We start from the raw sequence: 19,659 nt of genomic DNA on the forward strand, positions 1-19,659 counted from the left end.
CACCCTGTTATAAATTGAGACCACAACGGATCATAATCCAATTAAAATTTTATTAATTATAGCAAGTAGAATATGAGCAAAGACAGCGCTGGACGATCTTTCTTACGTTGATTTAACCTTTTCCGGAGTTCTACATTAAGGTTGTACAGGGAATTCAGGTTGTCCCGCCCCAGTGAAAGTGGTTATCACTTTGGATGTTTCCCAGGATATTAATTCCCACTTTAATGGTTCATGCGGGTTTCCATTTGCTTGGGTTATTATCAATAACAAAACTAACGGTATACCAGGAAAAAGGGTGTCTGTCAATTTTTGCCAATTTAAGTATATTTTTACCAGTCCTGGGGAAGTTCGGCCATTGCTGGTTTTGCATCCCATTGTTCTGGTTCTTTTCTCCACGGTTTATTCCTCCTCTGCCTCGCCCGTCGACTCGGTTGCTTCGGTTGCTTCGAGCCACGGGGTGTACCATCTTCTCGGCAGCAAGGGAATTCTTCAGGAGAACAGCTGTTTCGGGCTTTCTGCCTGTTTACATAGGCTTCCCACTTTGCAGCCTTAACTAATGGGGCAAAGCAAGATACAGTTAGTACTTCCCTTCTACACTTTATAATCAAAATTTCGGCTATAAAGGGGACCGGTTCATTGGAGTGGTAACAATAATATTGAGGGTTTATTCCTTTGGCAAAAATCTCCCACCACTCATGGGATTCCCAAATAATTTCTTGTTTTAGACTCTAATTGTTTTAGTTTCCACTCAGTGAGAGTTCTTTGGATTTTCCAACACTGTGTGCAAACTCCTATTGGAGGGCATCCACATTCACAGTGTGTCCACCATTTATCCTGACATACCTTACACCTAAAACAAGCAAATGGATAACAATTGCAATTCAAATTATTGCACCTAATTCGTATACCTAGAGTACATACATTATTTACATCAGCATATCTTCTATATTCACTATTGTGTGGTTGCATAAGTTTAGCAATTTCCTTCAGCACACTTTGTACGCTTCCATATACAATAGAAAAGAGGAGAAATAATTATAGCAAATATAAACAGCAATACACACTTTATGCCAAAAGATAATGCGGCAAAATAATTAAATAAAGTCTCTATCATTACGTTATCTTTTCAGGGTTATCTTGGTGTCCCCTGGAGTACTGAGTACTTTCCAGTGGGGTCTCGTCACTGGGCCTTTAATGCGACTGGCTCCAATATTTTCTGGCCGTTAAACAAATAATGTCCCAGATATTTCACTTTTTCCTCCACAAATTGTAACTTTTCTTGTGATACCCGTAGGCCTTTTTGTGCAAGAAAGTTTAGAAGTCGAATGCTTTCTTTTCTTACATCCTCCTTATTATTCCCTGCTATGAGCAGATCATCTACATACTGTAACAGCACGTTCCCCGTTTGTACCTGGTATTCTTTTAGGAGCTCTTCCAGGTACGTTTGTAGCCCATATCCCTGGGAATACCTGATCCAGTATATCTTCAATCTGACTTCTCCCTCGACATGATTAGTGATCAAAATTAAGCTTTTAACATTTCTATATACTGTTGGTCCTTTTTAAAGTGATCTCGCCTCCTTTGAAAGTAATGGTTGCTCCCAAGTGTTCTAACAAATCTCTCCCCAAAAGAGCTTTTGCGGAGTTAGGCATATACAAAAACTTATGGATGCCCCATTGTTTTCCCAATTGATATTTTAGTAGTTTATAAAAATAAGCCTTTTCACCTTGGCCAGTCGCCCCTTTTATCATCATATAATCGTCCCCAAAGGTATTAAAGCTTTGTTTAAAACTGAATACATTGCACCTGTATCAACCAAAAATTCCATTATACCCAGTGGATCTGCTAGGGAAGATTCCCCTGGTCCCGTCAGCCTAGTTCCAATTCAGTCACCCGAGCCACCCCATGGCACTCCCACTAGGGCAGTCTCACTCCCAGCGTCCAAACTCCTCATAGCACTCACACCGATCCGGTTCCACAGAAGAGGAGGTCACTCCCCCACTTCTGTCCGACATTCGTCCTCCACCAGTTTCAAAGCAACCAGCGCAGCCGTGGCTGTAGCACGGCCCAGCTTTTTCTTTTCTACCTATTTCCAATTCCTATACACTCTCCATGCTTCCTCCTTCACTCCCATCCACATTTATTCATCAACCGTTCAATCCCGTCTGTCAACATGTCTGTCTGCCTGCCCCAGCACCCATCTCATGCTCAAACACAGGAACTGCGGGAGCTTCCCTCCTTTCCCCTTTGGTTTTCCCTTTTTTATTTATTTATTTGTTATTTTTCACAGGTGCTCACCCTGCTCTGCAGGGGTTACAGATGCCTGCCTCTGCAACAGCACTTCTGGTTTAACCCCTTCTTAACCCTGAATGTGAATGTGCTGCTTGTTGCCAGTGACAGCAATTTCCTCCTCCTTATCAATACCTGATAGGACAGAGGCAGAGGGTGCTCCTCTCGGAGGTACCTGTGATATATAATTTTCTTGATGACTGTCCCAATATCACAGGCTGAACAACATCTCTCCAGCTTAGCTTTCTGTTTTTCCAAAACCAAAATTAGGGATCTGGCAGGGTTATATTAATTTCACATTCTGTCTGCCACTCCAGGTGCTTTCTTAAAGCGAAACATGTCTGCATGCATTACTTCATTGCATTTTCTTGGCCACCTCAAAACCAACATAAATTGTAAAAAAATGCATTAGAATTCAGAATTCCATTTTTAGGCCATTTTTCCTGATTTTCCAAAGTTTATAAAGGCCACCATTGATTACAATATTTTACCAATGTTTTCTTGTTTACCGAGCCCCCAGAAGAACCTCCCAGTTCTTTCCAATGTGCCAAAATGTAACCCGATGGGCTTTTCTTCAGAATTCCCTTGTTTTGACCGGCTCCCATTTCAAACAATCTCTTACAAATCTCTATAGCTTCTCTTTCCCGGTGCTCTGCAAATGCACTTAAAATATGAGAGCACCCACACACAAGTTTTATGATATCCTCAGGGGATTCAGTAAGATAGTATCTCTGGGTTCTGCAGATCAACTCCCCTGTCGTTAGAACATAGTTTCAGTTCCAGCAAAATTTACACTGCCCTAGTATCCACAGCAGGTTCCACTGTTCAAAACTTGTTATGCACTCATATGTCAGGTTACGAAGGTTTTCCTGATATCCCCCGTTGATTGTCCCAAAAAGAGAGACATTAATTGTTGTATTCCCATTTTTTTTTCCTTTGTAACCACATCTTCTCAAATTTTCTTTGATACCTTCTATAAACCCTTTCTCAGTTTTCCATTCTAACTTCCCGGAAGTCCGCCAGGATTTTGTGGCTTTTCTCCACAAAGTAATCTTTTATTTCTGGTCACCGATTAGATAATTATAATTTTCTACCTGGCAGTGTTTTGTAAGACACCCCGAGCAGTATCTGCCCCACCGCTGTCCTGAGTGGCAATATCCACGTGAAATGCCACCCGTCCCATACAGTTACACTCCTACAAGGCACATACTCTCACAGGGCATATAGGAAATTCCCTTGCCCTTGTATTTCGTAAAGTTATCCACTGCGGGACGGGTAGCCGGACCTTCCCCCGCTTTCTGAGCTGCTTGATGGTTATACACAGACAAGACACAGGACAGAAAAACATAAACGCTTCGTCCGTCTCCGGGCGCTCCCCTCGCGGAGACACGGAACCGCGGATTAGGACTCCACACTCGCTTCGTAGCTACGCTACGTCTCAGTCACACAGAAACACATGGGATCCCACACACTCACGCTATGGTTCCGCTTGCCCTTCTCCTGCTTCCTACACGGTCATTAGCAGGTCCGCCCTGGCTCCAAAACTTGGGATGCAGCGAAAACCCGGGCTCGCCCGATCCGCCTCCAGGATCGCTTGCAGCCGCGCTATCGGTCAAGCCCCCCCAGCTTGCAAGCCCTACCTGCCACGGGGAACTCCGCTGTGCGCCAGACGTCTCTGCACGCCTTACCAGCAGCCCCGGCCACGCGTACGCCCTACAGGCCCCCCAAAGTACCTAAATTCCAAGCATACCGCCTCTCCGCAGCCGGCGCAGGTCGCTGTCTGTCCCCGCAGTGAGCGGATGAGAAGCGGAGCTCCCCCAGGCAAGCGGCCTGGGGGGGGGCTTAGGATATCCGCTCCTCACCTGATCCTGCAGCCGAACAGAGGCCTCCTGGCTGGCTCGCCAAATTGATACGCGGGTTGACTCCACAACTCGTTAAAGTTGTAAAGTAGGTGTGCTTTATTCAGCGCTGAGGTGCATGGGGATCGTTCCTCCAAAGTATGCACACCCAGGGTCGTTTTTCCTTTACATTTATTCCCTTACGCCTATACATACAATGGGTACCCTTCCCATGGGAGTCGAAGGCTTGCTGCCCTTCGCCCCCATCTTCTGGAACATCTCCGAACACGCACTCACTCGCTCCCCCTTGTTCCTGGCCCAGTCCCTCGCGGGAGATGGGAACCGCAGTACTTAAGGGTCCACACTCGCTTGGTTCAGTATATCGAACCTCTCATTCGTTATATTCCAGGAAACCCAATCCCGCCCGAACGGCAAACCTGCGAACAACTCTGCCGTGAACAATTTCACTCTGCAGATCTGCCGTGAACCCATTTCACTCTGCAGACCTGCCGTGAACCCATTTCACTCTGCAGTCCTCCGCCGCGAACTATTTCGCTCTGCGGAAAGTTTCGCAATATACTTACGCGTCCTGCGTCTTCGTCCGGACTCCCGTGCACAGAATTTTTATGGGATTTTACCGGTTTTCCCTTTGCTCATATTCTAGCATTTAGGTTCGTCGGTAAGGATGAGGTAAGCTGTTGGCCGCGGGGCCGCGAAATGTCGCGGGGCGCCCCCCCGGAGGACCAAAGCCCACCGTTCCGTATCCGAGTCACGGCACCAGAAAGTGTTATAAATTGAGACCACAACGGATCATAATCCAATTGAAATTTCATTAATTATAGCAAGTAGAATATGAGCAAAGACAGCGCTGGACGACAGGGGAGTCTGCGCTCCGCCAACTGCCGTCCTGAGCAGTTCAAACAGTCCCTTTTTATACATCTTTACTTCCGTGTTCATGAAGTAGTGCAGGTACTCTGCCATGCTTCAGCTGTTGTTACGGGGTCGTTTTCTGCCGAAGTGAGAAGTCTTCCTCTTTTGTCCCATTGTTGACCCCTCTACTCCTATGTCCTTTGTTCGTCTTATCTCTGCCATATCCTGGAACATCTTACAGCTATCTTTAGGCAACATCTGCTATGTTTGCATAAGCGATAGGCGATTTGCGGTTCGCGACTGTTAGTCTATGTAAGCGATTTCATACTTTTTATTGCCTAACCTTTACATTGGGCTTAACATAAATCTTAATAAACAATATCCTAATTCATAGTTTCTTACAAGAAATAAAAGGTAAAATTGTCCCAAATCATCCTCTTTGTGGCCTTGCTACGCTTATTCCCCCGCTGTCCTAGGGCGCGCAAGGCTCAGTTGCGTTGATTGGAGGGGACGATTACTTCAAGGGGGCATTTAACCTTTTCGCACCCCCCCTTTTACCTTCTCCCCCCCGCAGCGGAGCTGCGTGGGGGAGAAGGTAAAAGGGGGGCTGTGAAAAGCTCCCCCTTCTCGCATCTGTTACTTGGGGGGGTCCTTGTCACCGCCCCCCCTGTACCTGGGGGAGGGCCCGTCCATGGGGGGGGGGCGGAGCTGCCCGTGCCGTGCCGGCCCGGCATGGCTTCCCGGGAGCGGCTCTACGAGCTGTGGATGCTCTACTTCGCCAAGGTGAGGTCGGCACCGGAGGACCCCACGCACAGCCCAGTTCCTTCCCTCCCCTCGGGGGTGGGGTGGGGTGGGGGGGCAGCACCCCTTTTAACCCCCATCACCCCGCTGCCTGCATCCCCCTTCCCTAGGGGAAAGGGGAACGCTAAACCCTGCCTGCAACCCCCTGCCGGCACCTCCTCCCCGTCTCACCCCCGACTTGGGGGGGCACCGCGTTCCCTCCGTACCCCTCATTGCGGCATCCCGTGATCCCCCCGCCCCATTCTCCCTATTTGGGGGTCACCGCAAGCCCCCCCCGCCCGCACCCTACTGCCGCATCCTGGGAGCCGCCACCGCGTGTCGTCCCCCCCCGCCCCGGATCCCCATTGCTATATCACGGGGATGACACCCCCCCCCCGTACCCCGAGTTCCGCGATCCCCCTCGGGGGGCACCGCACCCTCCGGGACTCCCCCACCGCATCCCATCTCTCACGGGGGTATTTGGGGGGTACACACATCCCCTTACACCCGGCCCGGGTGGGTTTGGGGGGGTCCTTTCCCCCTTCCGGGTCCCCGCACCCTTGCCAAGCAGCAGGTGCGGCCGCGGTGACATTGGAGCAGCAGCAGGGGGGAAACGGGGGTTCCCTGTACAGGGGGGACCCTCCCGGCACCACCGCCTGTCCCGTCCCGTCCCGTCCCCCCCTCGTATTTCCCTCTGCTGGGGCAGGTCCCACAGGCAGGGGTCCTGGAGAATGGGGGGTTCTGAGCGGCAGCGTGGGGGACCCTCCGTATCCACCTCCAAAGCCCCTTATGCTTTGTTTTCTCCTTAAGTATCCGTGCGTCCAGGTTTGGGGAAGGGTAGTGGGGGGGATCCTGGAGGAAAGGATCACACACCCCCCTGTGTCTCCCCCAGCTCCTATGCCACGGGCTGGGGTGTCCGTCTCAGAGAGATTGGGGTGAAGGGGATTATTTCTTCCCGAAAACCCTGCCGTGTTCCCAGCACATGGCAGGGGGTTCCAGGAGGGATGGGGACCCTGGGGCCACCTGGGAACAGGGACAGCGGTTGTGTCCATCTCCTCCCCTGGCCCCGCCATGTCCCCCAGGACCCCTGTTGGGGGGGGGGCTTGTACAAGGGGCTCCCTTCTAGATCTCAATCCGGTGACAGACTCAGTATGGGAACACCAGAGATCCACAACCAAGGGAAAAAACTATCCCAGGAAGGTACATAGGAAGGACAGGGAGAAAAGAGTATTTGGGGTACAAGGCGCTTACTCAGTCACCAGAGGCTTCTGCAGTACTACAAACACACGGTGCAAGTAAGGGGAGCAAATTCAGGTTCCTGAGGAAATGGGTGATGGAGCTGACACACACAGGGATGAGGATACCCGAACCTCACAGAAGTCTGCCCAGAGAAGCTGTGGCTGCCCCATCCCTGGCAGTGCTCAAGGCCAGGCTGGATGGGGCTTGGAGCAGCCTGGTCTAGTGGAAGGTGCCCCTGCCTGTGGCAGGGGGTTGGAACTGGATGAGCTTTAAGGTCCTTTTCAACCCAAACCATTCTAGGATGCTATGAGTCTACTTCAAAGTGGACAGTTAGGTGACAGTCAGGAACTGCTAAACTAAATACAGTCGTGCTAAGCTGAAGCTTAAATTGGGTTAAAGGTTTTCTTCAGCTAAAAAAAAAAATAAAAGACTTCCTGAGGAACACACAGAGAACATTTTATTCTGATTTTTAACATTAGGCAAGAAAAAAAAAAAAAGAGAAGATAAGTGGGGCTTTACCACACGATACTGTGAGGAGGAGCCTCACCACTGTCATGAGCATCAGCACAACAACCCTTGGGCAAAGAGCGAGCTCCAGACCCATCCAGCCCTCACACAGCTTCTACTGCCCATACTCAAGTCATTTGCAAAATAAAAGACATAGGAAGAATCCCATTCCTTAGCTCTTAACCCCAATGCCTTCGTTCTGGAGATGTCTGCACAGCCTGTCCCGCTTTTCCCCGCAGCAGGGCCTAGGGAGCTAGAACCATTTGCTTCCTAAAACATACACAGAAAACCAACCTTAACCTTGACAAGATCTAATGTCACCACGGGAGCTTTCATAAGGCTCCCTGCAAAAACTTGGTGGGGTTTTCCTGTTAATAAAAGGCAGCAATGAAAACATGAGCTAAGCAGCGGTTTCATAAGCAATCAGCTTCAGAAACGCTTTTTTATATATCATAAGCGGGCAGAAAATACGCACAGACACGTTAAGAGACTATGGCACTTCCCTGTGCGGCTCCTCTGCTTTGGCACAGCAGAAAGCTTACCTTCAAGGCTGCTCCCACATGACTTTCCAATGGCTTCCAGGTAACAGGATACTGTGGAGTTGTTTTATTGGCATTTTTATTTTTGGCTTCCCTTTCCTTGGTTTCAGATTTTTGGGGGCATATAAAACAGGGAGATCTGATCTTTCATGGAATCACAGAATGGCTTGGTTTGGAAAGGACCTTAAGATCACCCACTTCCAACCCCCTGGCATACACAGGGACACCTTCCACTAGACCCGGTTGCCCCAGGCCCCGTCCAACCTGGCCTTGAACGCTGCCAGGGCTGGGGCAGCCACAGCTTCTCTGGGCAACCTGTGCCAGGGCCTCACCACCCTGTGGTGGTGCCACCTGTGCTCGACCCTCATGCCCTCTGCCAGGGTTTGGGCTGTCACAAGCACCACAGAAGACTTGGGAAAGACCTGCCTGGCTAGATGACAGTAGCTGCAGGTGAAATCGCTCAGAAGGAAATCCAGCAGCAGCTGGCAGACGGGTTGTAAAACGACATCTGAGCAATGAGACAACAGTATGTGTGCTGGGCTGCATCACCAGCAGCATGACCAGCAGGTCGAGTGAGGGGATTCTCCCTCCCTGCTCTGTTCTGCAGTCCCGTACCCAGCTCCGAGGCCTAGAACATGAGAAGGAAGCGGAGCTGTTGGAGTGAGTCCAGAGGAGGCCATGGAGATGCTCCGAGGGCTGGAGCACCTCTGCTATGGAGATAGGCTGAGAGAGCTGGGCTTGTTCAGCCTGGAGAAGGCCCCTGTGGAAAGGTCTCAGTTAAGACCAATAAGACTGGAAAAAGCAGACAAGCTTTTGACTGTTGAAGACAGGCTTGTGTAACCAAAGTGAGAACATGAGAGGTGGGGAACATGAAATAAATGCCAGTGCTGTCGACTCACAAGTGCCCCACATCCTGATCCGCTCACAGCAAAAGGGCATCCCAGCACTCAGGGAGGCACCAGGAATAGTCATCGAGGTGATTCAGAGAGATTTGTGTACAAAGACAGACTTCACATACCACAGCCTGGATCTGAAAGGGAGACCAAGCACGCTATAAACTCATGAACAAGAACATGGAGTGAGTATTTTATTTCTCACAAGGGCTGCGTGAGAGAGCACCCAAGGCAACTTCCATTTAATGGGTTTTAAACCAAAGGAAGTAGTTTTGTCATTAAATGGTGGAACTCTGTCTCAGGAAGCTGCAAAAGCCAAGAGTAAAAATGGATTTAGAGAGGCTTCAACAAACTTACCAGGACAGGTCTACCAGGAGCTTTACCCTCAAAGGCACAGTTCAGTGGTACTGTGTGTGAGATGCTATTTGTGTTAAACAACAGCCACATTAGCTTTCACAGAGACCACGTCAGAAAATCTCACCTAAAATTAAGAACAAAAACCCTACAGCAATAACGCAGATGAGAACAGCACTCCACGCATGACTCCTTCCGCAACGCCTCGCTCCTTCTAGATTTGCTAGATGGGACAGAAAATAAAGGAAAGAGCTTTTCTTTTAGGAGACGCTTTTCTTTTCCACGGTTCTTCTTCCTGGTAAGAGTCATCACAGGGCTGTATCCCACTCTCCTGATTCATAAAGCTCAGTTCCCCGACCATAATGTACACCTCAAGGCAAGAACCAGAGCAGAACACACTTGGCCTGACCACCAAACCACGGCTCCCTTTAGTGGCCCCAAGAGAAGGGCCCTCAGTGGAAGGACAGAGCGTCTTCCCACGCTAGTAGTCCATACTAAGCTGGATCAACAAATTCAGGATGTTGTGGTGGAAGAGGAGCAGAGCTAGCGCTGCCCTACTAGCCCAAAAGAGGAGAACCAAGCGATGCCAGGATGTGCAGAGACACACTGGAGCACGGCCGCCTTCCTCAGCAGGAGCTGCCAAGATATTAATGACCGAGTTTGTCAAGTTTACTCCATCCCCAATTAAAAAAAAATAAAATAAAAACCCCATTGTAATGTTCTGAGCTCAGCATCTGCAGAGGCAACAAGGACACCAGGAAAAACAACCACAGTTTTCTGGGTGAGAATCCAAGCAACGGCAAAAGTTCTCAGATAAATGTAATAACTGAGCCCAGATATTTTGCTGCCAGCAGCACCTTCTGCAACACAAGGTTTACACTAACCACAGTGAATTCCCCTGGGGCGGAGAAAGGAGCCTGCCGCACCATGCACAGCACACACATCCAAGAAGAAAACCACCATGTATGGACCCTGGCTTTGGCAACACAGCTTCAGTAGCCTCAAGCCTGCACTACAGGCAACGAGGTCTCAGCATCTCCTGGATGAGAAGCTGAAGGCCCAGAAAGCAGCAGAGAAACGCAACATGCTATTAATTAGTCCCGGGGTGAAGCTCTTTCCATCCTCACCACCAAACCAGGTTGCGGCCTGGCTGCCAGATGTGATGCAAACACAGCAAACTGGGGAGAGAGCACGGGAAAATCAAGAGGCTGAATCACGCACTGGGAGAGGGGGTTAGCAAAGGCCAGGGATGGCAAAGGCAGAACTAAAAGCCAGAGGAAGCCCGAGGACAGGCCATACAGGCCCTGGGGTCATACAGAGCCCACACAAACCCACAGACAAGACCAAGGAGGCTCAGGACCATCACATAAATCCCAAACCCCCTCCAGCACTCACACCCTGCTTTTTCTGGCACCCCTCTCACCCCACATCCCCTTCCCCACAGCAGGGCACCCCCTCTGCCTCACTACTCTCCCCTCCTCCTCTCTCCACCCCACAGCCTGCTCCCCATTGTTTCCCCACACACCCCACCAGGCACCAGCCATTCCTCCCACTTGGCCCCATAAACCCCCAATGCCCCACAACCTGAACCCCTCGTTACACCCAGCCTGGGGGCTCCAGACCCATTAGCACCCCTGAACCCCCCACCTACCCTCAGATGCTCCTGTCCCTGCCCAATCCTTCTCACATCTCTAGACCTACTCTCCACACCCTCTGCCCCCCACATCCCAAATAACTACAGACCCACTGGAGACCCCCTGACCCCCACATCCCTTCTCTCCCCTCCCCCAAACCACCAAGCCCACCTCAGACCATCCACACACACACACAGAGGCCCACTCCAGACCTCCACACCCCTCCATCTCCCACCCCACACACCTCCCACCGACAGCCCCTCGCCGACCTGCAGCGTGCGCTGCCTCAGAGCCCGCAGCCTCTCCTGCCGCCGCCGCCGCGCTTCCTCCTCCAGCCTCCCCAACACCTGGCCCGGCGCCTCCTCCTCCACCTCCACACCACCGCCGGGCGCCGCCATCTTTCCCCTTCTCCTTATGCTCCGTACAACCCGCAGCGCGCATGCGCGCATCGAGCGCCTTCAACCCACCGAGCGCCGAGCTTCGGTGGTGGGGTGCACATAAAATGATTCAAAATAAATGGGATTTAACAAATAAAAGGTAAAATTGTCCCAAATCATCCTCTTTGTGGCCTTGCTACGCTTCTTCCCCCGCTGTCCTAGGGCGCGCAAGGCTCAGTTGCGTTGATTGGAGGGGACGATTACTTCAAGGGGGCATTTAACCTTTTCGCACCCCCCCTTTTACCTTCTCCCCCCCGCAGCGGAGCTGCGTGGGGGAGAAGGTAAAAGGGGGGCTGTGAAAAGCTCCCCCTTCTCGCATCAGTTACTTGGGGGGGTCCTTGTCACCGCCCCCCCTGTACCTGGGGGAGGGCCCGTCCATGGGGGGGGGGCGGAGCTGCCCGTGCCGTGCCGGCCCGGCATGGCTTCCCGGGAGCGGCTCTACGAGCTGTGGATGCTCTACTTCGCCAAGGGGAGGTCGGCACCGGAGGACCCCACGCACACCCCAGTTCCTTCCCTCCCCTCGGGGGTGGGGTGGGGTGGGGGGGCAGCACCCCTTTTAACCCCCATCACCCCGCTGCCTGCATCCCCCTTCCCTAGGGGAAAGGGGAACGCTAAACCCTGCCTGCAACCCCCTGCCGGCACCTCCTCCCCGTCTCACCCCCGACTTGGGGGGGCACCGCGTTCCCTCCGTACCCCTCATTGCGGCATCCCGTGATCCCCCCGCCCCATTCTCCCTATGTGGGGGTCACCGCAAACCCCCCCCGCCCGCACCCTACTGCCGCATCCTGGGAGCCGCCACCGCGTGTCGTCCCCCCCCGCCCCGGATCCCCATTGCTATATCACGGGGATGACACCCCCCCCCCGTACCCCGAGTTCCGCGATCCCCCTCGGGGGGCACCGCACCCTCCGGGACTCCCCCACCGCATCCCATCTCTCACGGGGGTATTTGGGGGGTACACACATCCCCTTACACCCGGCCCGGGTGGGTTTGGGGGGGTCCTTTCCCCCTTCCGGGTCCCCGCACCCTTGCCAAGCAGCAGGTGCGGCCGCGGTGACATTGGAGCAGCAGCAGGGGGGAAACGGGGGTTCCCTGTACAGGGGGGACCCTCCCGGCACCACCGCCTGTCCTGTCCCGTCCCGTCCCCCCCTCGTATTTCCCTCTGCTGGGGCAGGTCCCACAGGCAGGGGTCCTGGAGAATGGGGGGTTCTGAGCGGCAGCGTGGGGGACCCTCCGTATCCACCTCCAAAGCCCCTTATGCTTTGTTTTCTCCTTAAGTATCCGTGCGTCCAGGTTTGGGGAAGGGTAGTGGGGGGGATCCTGGAGGAAAGGATCACACACCCCCCTGTGTCTCCCCCAGCTCCTATGCCACGGGCTGGGGTGTGGGAATCGCCGGGACAGGAGCTCATCAGATGATGACCGACAAGTCTCGTTTATTGCTAAGCAGATGGATACTTATATACCTTGCTTGCATGTTTATAGTTTGGTTACAGAGAGATCATTGGCTCATAGCTTCTACATGTTACAAGATCATTGGTTTATAGCTTCTACATTTTTGCAGCTACACCGTGCACCCCCCCACCATCCTCCCTCTCATGCACTTATCACTTAGTGGCCTTGGCTGTGATTGGTCACAGTATGTTGCTGTTTGCCGGTGTCCTTCATTTCCTCATTATCTGGCGTGAGAGGTTTGCACCATCTTCTACACAGATGTCTTGTTTCAGCTCGGTGATGGGAGCGTGACCTTTGACCTTTTTTCGACAAGCCAATCCTCCACATGTTCCCAGCACATGGCAGGGGGTTCCAGGAGGGATGGGGACCCTGGGGCCACCTGGGAACAGGGACAGCGGTTGTGTCCATCTCCTCCCCTGGCCCCGCCATGTCCCCCAGGACCCCTGTTGGGGGGGGGGCTTGTACAAGGGGCTCCCTTCTAGATCTCAGTCCGGTGACAGACTCAGTATGGGAACACCAGAGATCCACAACCAAGGGAAAAAACTATCCCAGGAAGGTACATAGGAAGGACAGGGAGAAAAGAGTATTTGGGGTACAAGGCGCTTACTCAGTCACCAGAGGCTTCTGCAGTACTACAAACACACGGTGCAAGTAAGGGGAGCAAATTCAGGTTCCTGAGGAAATGGGTGATGGAGCTGACACACACAGGGATGAGGATACCCGAACCTCACAGAAGTCTGCCCAGAGAAGCTGTGGCTGCCCCATCCCTGGCAGTGCTCAAGGCCAGGCTGGATGGGGCTTGGAGCAGCCTGGTCTAGTGGAAGGTGCCCCTGCCTGTGGCAGGGGGTTGGAACTGGATGAGCTTTAAGGTCCTTTTCAACCCAAACCATTCTGGGATGCTATGAGTCTCCTTCAAAGTGGACAGTTAGGTGACAGTCAGGAACTGTTAAACTAAATACAGTCGTGCTAAGCTGAAGCTTAAATTGGGTTAAAGGTTTTCTTCAGCTAAAAAAAAAAATAAAAGTCTTCCTGAGGAACACACAGAGAACATTTTAATCTGATTTTTAACATTAGGCAAGAAAAAAAAAAAAAGAGAAGGTAAGTGGGGCTTTGCCACACGATACTGTGAGGAGGAGCCTCACCACTGTCATGAGCATCAGCACAACAACCCTTGGGCAAAGAGCGAGCTCCAGACCCATCCAGCCCTCACACAGCTTCTACTGCCCATACTCAAGTCATTTGCAAAATAAAAGACATAGGAAGAATCCCATTCCTTAGCTCTTAACCCCAATGCCTTCGTTCTGGAGATGTCTGCACAGCCTGTCCCGCTTTTCCCCGCAGCAGGGCCTAGGGAGCTAGAACCATTTGCTTCCTAAAACATACACAGAAAACCAACCTTAACCTTGACAAGATCTAATGTCACCATGGGAGCTTTCATAAGGCTCCCTGCAAAAACTTGGTGGGGTTTTCCTGTTAATAAAAGGCAGCAATGAAAACATGAGCTAAGCAGCGGTTTCATAAGCAATCAGCTTCAGAAACGCTTTTTTATATATCATAAGCGGGCAGAAAATACGCACAGACACGTTAAGAGACTATGGCACTTCCCTGTGCGGCTCCTCTGCTTTGGCACAGCAGAAAGCTTACCTTCAAGGCTGCTCCCACATGACTTTCCAATGGCTTCCAGGTAACAGGATACTGTGGAGTTGTTTTATTGGCATTTTTATTTTTGGCTTCCCTTTCCTTGGTTTCCGATTTTTGGGGGCATATAAAACAGGGAGATCTGATCTTTCATGGAATCACAGAATGGCTTGGTTTGGAAAGGACCTTAAGATCACCCACTTCCAACCCCCTGGCATACACAGGGACACCTTCCACTAGACCAGGTTGCCCCAGGCCCCGTCCAACCTGGCCTTGAACGCTGCCAGGGCTGGGGCAGCCACAGCTTCTCTGGGCAACCTGTGCCAGGGCCTCACCACCCTGTGGTGGTGCCACCTGTGCCACCTCCACACCACCGCCGGGCGCCGCCGTCTTTCCCCTTCTCCTTATACTCCGTACAACCCGCAGCGCGCATGCGCGCATCGAGCGCCGAGCGCCTTCAACCCACCGAGCGCCGAGCTTCGGTGGTGGGGTGCACATAAAATGATTCAAAATAAATGGGATTTAACAAATAAAAGGTAAAATTGTCCCAAATCATCCTCTTTGTGGCCTTGCTACGCTTATTCCCCCGCTGTCCTAGGGCGCGCAAGGCTCAGTTGCGTTGATTGGAGGGGACGATTACTTCAAGGGGGCATTTAACCTTTTCGCACCCCCCCTTTTACCTTCTCCCCCCCGCAGCGGAGCTGCGTGGGGGAGAAGGTAAAAGGGGGGCTGTGAAAAGCTCCCCCTTCTAGCATCAGTTACTTGGGGGGGTCCTTGTCACCGCCCCCCCTGTACCTGGGGGAGGGCCCGTCCATGGGGGGGGGGCGGAGCTGCCCGTGCCGTGCCGGCCCGGCATGGCTTCCCGGGAGCGGCTCTACGAGCTGTGGATGCTCTACTTCGCCAAGGGGAGGTCGGCACCGGAGGACCCCACGCACACCGCAGTTCCTTCCCTCCCCTCGGGGGTGGGGTGGGGTGGGGGGGCAGCACCCCTTTTAACCCCCATCACCCCGCTGCCTGCATCCCCCTTCCCTAGGGGAAAGGGGAACGCTAAACCCTGCCTGCAACCCCCTGCCGGCACCTCCTCCCCGTCTCACCCCCGACTTGGGGGGGCACCGCGTTCCCTCCGTACCCCTCATTGCGGCATCCCGTGATCCCCCCGCCCCATTCTCCCTATTTGGGGGTCACCGCAAACCCCCCCCGCCCGCACCCTACTGCCGCATCCTGGGAGCCGCCACCGCGTGTCGTCCCCCCCCGCCCCGGATCCCCATTGCTCTATCACGGGGATGACACCCCCCCCCCGTACCCCGAGTTCCGCGATCCCCCTCGGGGGGCACCGCACCCTCCGGGACTCCCCCACCGCATCCCATCTCTCACGGGGGTATTTGGGGGGTACACACATCCCCTTACACCCGGCCCGGGTGGGTTTGGGGGGGTCCTTTCCCCCTTCCGGGTCCCCGCACCCTTGCCAAGCAGCAGGTGCGGCCGCGGTGACATTGGAGCAGCAGCAGGGGGGAAACGGGGGTTCCCTGTACAGGGGGGACCCTCCCGGCACCACCGCCTGTCCTGTCCCGTCCCGTCCCGTCCCCCCCTCGTATTTCCCTCTGCTGGGGCAGGTCCCACAGGCAGGGGTCCTGGAGAATGGGGGGTTCTGAGCGGCAGCGTGGGGGACCCTCCGTATCCACCTCCAAAGCCCCTTATGCTTTGTTTTCTCCTTAAGTATCCGTGCGTCCAGGTTTGGGGAAGGGTAGTGGGGGGGATCCTGGAGGAAAGGATCACACACCCCCCTGTGTCTCCCCCAGCTCCTATGCCACGGGCTGGGGTGTCCGTCTCAGAGAGATTGGGGTGAAGGGGATTATTTCTTCCCGAAAACCCTGCCGTGTTCCCAGCACATGGCAGGGGGTTCCAGGAGGGATGGGGACCCTGGGGCCACCTGGGAACAGGGACAGCGGTTGTGTCCATCTCCTCCCCTGGCCCCGCCATGTCCTCCAGGACCCCTGTTGGGGGGGGGGCTTGTACAAGGGGCTCCCTTCTAGATCTCAATCCGGTGACAGACTCAGTATGGGAACACCAGAGATCCACAACCAAGGGAAAAAACTATCCCAGGAAGGTACATAGGAAGGACAGGGAGAAAAGAGTATTTGGGGTACAAGGCGCTTACTCAGTCACCAGAGGCTTCTGCAGTACTACAAACACACGGTGCAAGTAAGGGGAGCAAATTCAGGTTCCTGAGCAAATGGGTGATGGAGCTGACACACACAGGGATGATGATACCCGAACCTCACAGAAGTCTGCCCAGAGAAGCGGTAGATGCCCCATCCCTGGCAGTGCTCAAGGCCACATTAGCTTTCACAGAGACCACGTCAGAAAATCTCACCTAAAATTAAGAACAAAAACCCTACAGCAATAACGCAGATGAGAACAGCACTCCACGCATGACTCCTTCCGCAACGCCTCGCTCCTTCTAGATTTGCTAGATGGGACAGAAAATAAAGGAAAGAGCTTTTCTTTTAGGAGACGCTTTTCTTTTCCACGGTTCTTCTTCCTGGTAAGAGTCATCACAGGGCTGTATCCCACTCTCCTGGTTCATAAAGCTCAGTTCCCCGACCATAATGTACACCTCAAGACAAGAACCAGAGCAGAACACACTTGGCCTGACCACCAAACCACGGCTCCCTTTAGTGGCCCCAAGAGAAGGGCCCTCAGTGGAAGGACAGAGCGTCTTCCCACGCTAGTAGTCCATACTAAGCTGGATCAACAAATTCAGGATGTTGTGGTGGAAGAGGAGCAGAGCTAGCGCTGCCCTACTAGCCCAAAAGAGGAGAACCAAGCGATGCCAGGATGTGCAGAGACACACTGGAGCACGGCCGCCTTCCTCAGCAGGAGCTGCCAAGATATTAATGACCGAGTTTGTCAAGTTTACTCCATCCCCAATTAAAAAAAAATAAAATAAAAACCCCATTGTAATGTTCTGAGCTCAGCATCTGCAGAGGCAACAAGGACACCAGGAAAAACAACCACAGTTTTCTGGGTGAGAATCCAAGCAACGGCAAAAGTTCTCAGATAAATGTAATAACTGAGCCCAGATATTTTGCTGCCAGCAGCACCTTCTGCAACACAAGGTTTACACTAACCACAGTGAATTCCCCTGGGGCGGAGCAAGGAGCCTGCCGCACCATGCACAGCACGCACATCCAAGAAGAAAACCACCATGTATGGACCCTGGCTTTGGCAACACAGCTTCAGTAGCCTCAAGCCTGCACTACAGGCAACGAGGTCTCAGCATCTCCTGGATGAGAAGCTGAAGGCCCAGAAAGCAGCAGAGAAACGCAACATGTTATTAATTAGTCCCGGGGTGAAGCTCTTTCCATCCTCACCACCAAACCAGGTTGCGGCCTGGCTGCCAGATGTGATGCAAACACAGCAAACTGGGGAGAGAGCATGGGAAAATCAAGAGGCTGAATCACGCACTGGGAGAGGGGGTTAGCAAAGGCCAGGGATGGCAAAGGCAGAACTAAAAGCCAGAGGAAGCCCGAGGACAGGCCATACAGGCCCTGGGGTCATACAGAGCCCACACAAACCCACAGACAAGACCAAGGAGGCTCAGGACCATCACATAAATCCCAAACCCCCTCCAGCACTCACACCCTGCTTTTTCTGGCACCCCTCTCACCCCACATCCCCTTCCCCACAGCAGGGCACCCCCTCTGCCTCACTACTCTCCCCTCCTCCTCTCTCCACCCACAGCCTGCTCCCCATTGTTTCCCCACACACCCCACCAGGCACCAGCCATTCCTCCCACTTGGCCCCATAAACCCCCAATGCCCCACAACCTGAACCCCTCGTTACACCCAGCCTGGGGGCTCCAGACCCATTAGCACCCCTGAACCCCCCACCTACCCTCAGATGCTCCTGTCCCTGCCCAATCCTTCTCACATCTCTAGACCTACTCTCCACACCCTCTGCCCCCCACATCCCAAATAACTACAGACCCACTGGAGACCCCCTGACCCCCACATCCCTTCTCTCCCCTCCCCCAAACCACCAAGCCCACCTCAGACCATCCACACACACACACAGAGGCCCACTCCAGACCTCCACACCCCTCCATCTCCCACCCCACACACCTCCCACCGCCAGCCCCTCGCCGACCTGCAGCGTGCGCTGCCTCAGAGCCCGCAGCCTCTCCTGCCGCCGCCGCCGCCGCGCTTCCTCCTCCAGCCTCCCCAACACCAGGCCCTGCGCCTCCTCCTCCACCTCCACACCACCGCCGGACACCGCCATCTTTCCCCTTCTCCTTATACTCCGTACAACCCGCAGCGCGCATGCGCGCATCGAGCGCCTTCAACCCACCGAGCGCCGAGCTTCGGTGGTGGGGTGCACATAAAATGATTCAAAATAAATGGGATTTAACAAATAAAAGGTAAAATTGTCCCAAATCATCCTCTTTGTGGCCTTGCTACGCTTATTCCCCCGCTGTCCTAGGGCGCGCAAGGCTCAGTTGCGTTGATTGGAGGGGACGATTACTTCAAGGGGGCATTTAACCTTTTCGCACCCCCCCTTTTACCTTCTCCCCCCCGCAGCGGAGCTGCGTGGGGGAGAAGGTAAAAGGGGGGCTGTGAAAAGCTCCCCCTTCTAGCATCAGTTACTTGGGGGGGTCCTTGTCACCGCCCCCCCTGTACCTGGGGGAGGGCCCGTCCATGGAGGGGGGCGGAGCTGCCCGTGCCGTGCCGGCCCGGCATGGCTTCCCGGGAGCGGCTCTACGAGCTGTGGATGCTCTACTTCGCCAAGGGGAGGTCGGCACCGGAGGACCCCACGCACACCCCAGTTCCTTCCCTCCCCTCGGGGGTGGGGTGGGGTGGGGGGGCAGCACCCCTTTTAACCCCCATCACCCCGCTGCCTGCATCCCCCTTCCCTAGGGGAAAGGGGAACGCTAAACCCTGCCTGCAACCCCCTGCCGGCACCTCCTCCCCGTCTCACCCCCGACTTGGGGGGGCACCGCGTTCCCTCCGTACCCCTCATTGCGGCATCCCGTGATCCCCCCGCCCCATTCTCCCTATTTGGGGGTCACCGCAAACCCCCCCCGCCCGCACCCTACTGCCGCATCCTGGGAGCCGCCACCGCGTGTCGTCCCCCCCCGCCCCGGATCCCCATTGCTATATCACGGGGATGACACCCTGTTATAAATTGAGAC

At 53.8% G+C, this 19,659-nt stretch overlaps 2 long non-coding RNA genes across 2 annotated transcripts; both read right to left on the minus strand.

The window, feature by feature from the left end:
* Nucleotides 1-30: 30 nt before the first annotated feature.
* LOC136008150 (uncharacterized) lies at nucleotides 31-11,356 on the minus strand. Its single transcript, XR_010609998.1, has 2 exons — nucleotides 11,213-11,356; nucleotides 31-553 (listed from the first exon to the last, which is right to left on the minus strand). It is a non-coding gene; the product is annotated as an uncharacterized LOC136008150 (long non-coding RNA).
* Nucleotides 11,357-16,605: 5,249 nt separating this feature from the next.
* LOC136008151 (uncharacterized) lies at nucleotides 16,606-18,767 on the minus strand. Its single transcript, XR_010609999.1, has 2 exons — nucleotides 18,618-18,767; nucleotides 16,606-17,351 (listed from the first exon to the last, which is right to left on the minus strand). It is a non-coding gene; the product is annotated as an uncharacterized LOC136008151 (long non-coding RNA).
* Between the last annotated feature and the right edge of the window lie 892 nt (nucleotides 18,768-19,659).

The sequence above is a fragment of the Lathamus discolor genome, chromosome 2, assembly GCF_037157495.1.
Source record: "Lathamus discolor isolate bLatDis1 chromosome 2, bLatDis1.hap1, whole genome shotgun sequence".
Taxonomy (NCBI): domain Eukaryota; kingdom Metazoa; phylum Chordata; class Aves; order Psittaciformes; family Psittacidae; genus Lathamus; species Lathamus discolor.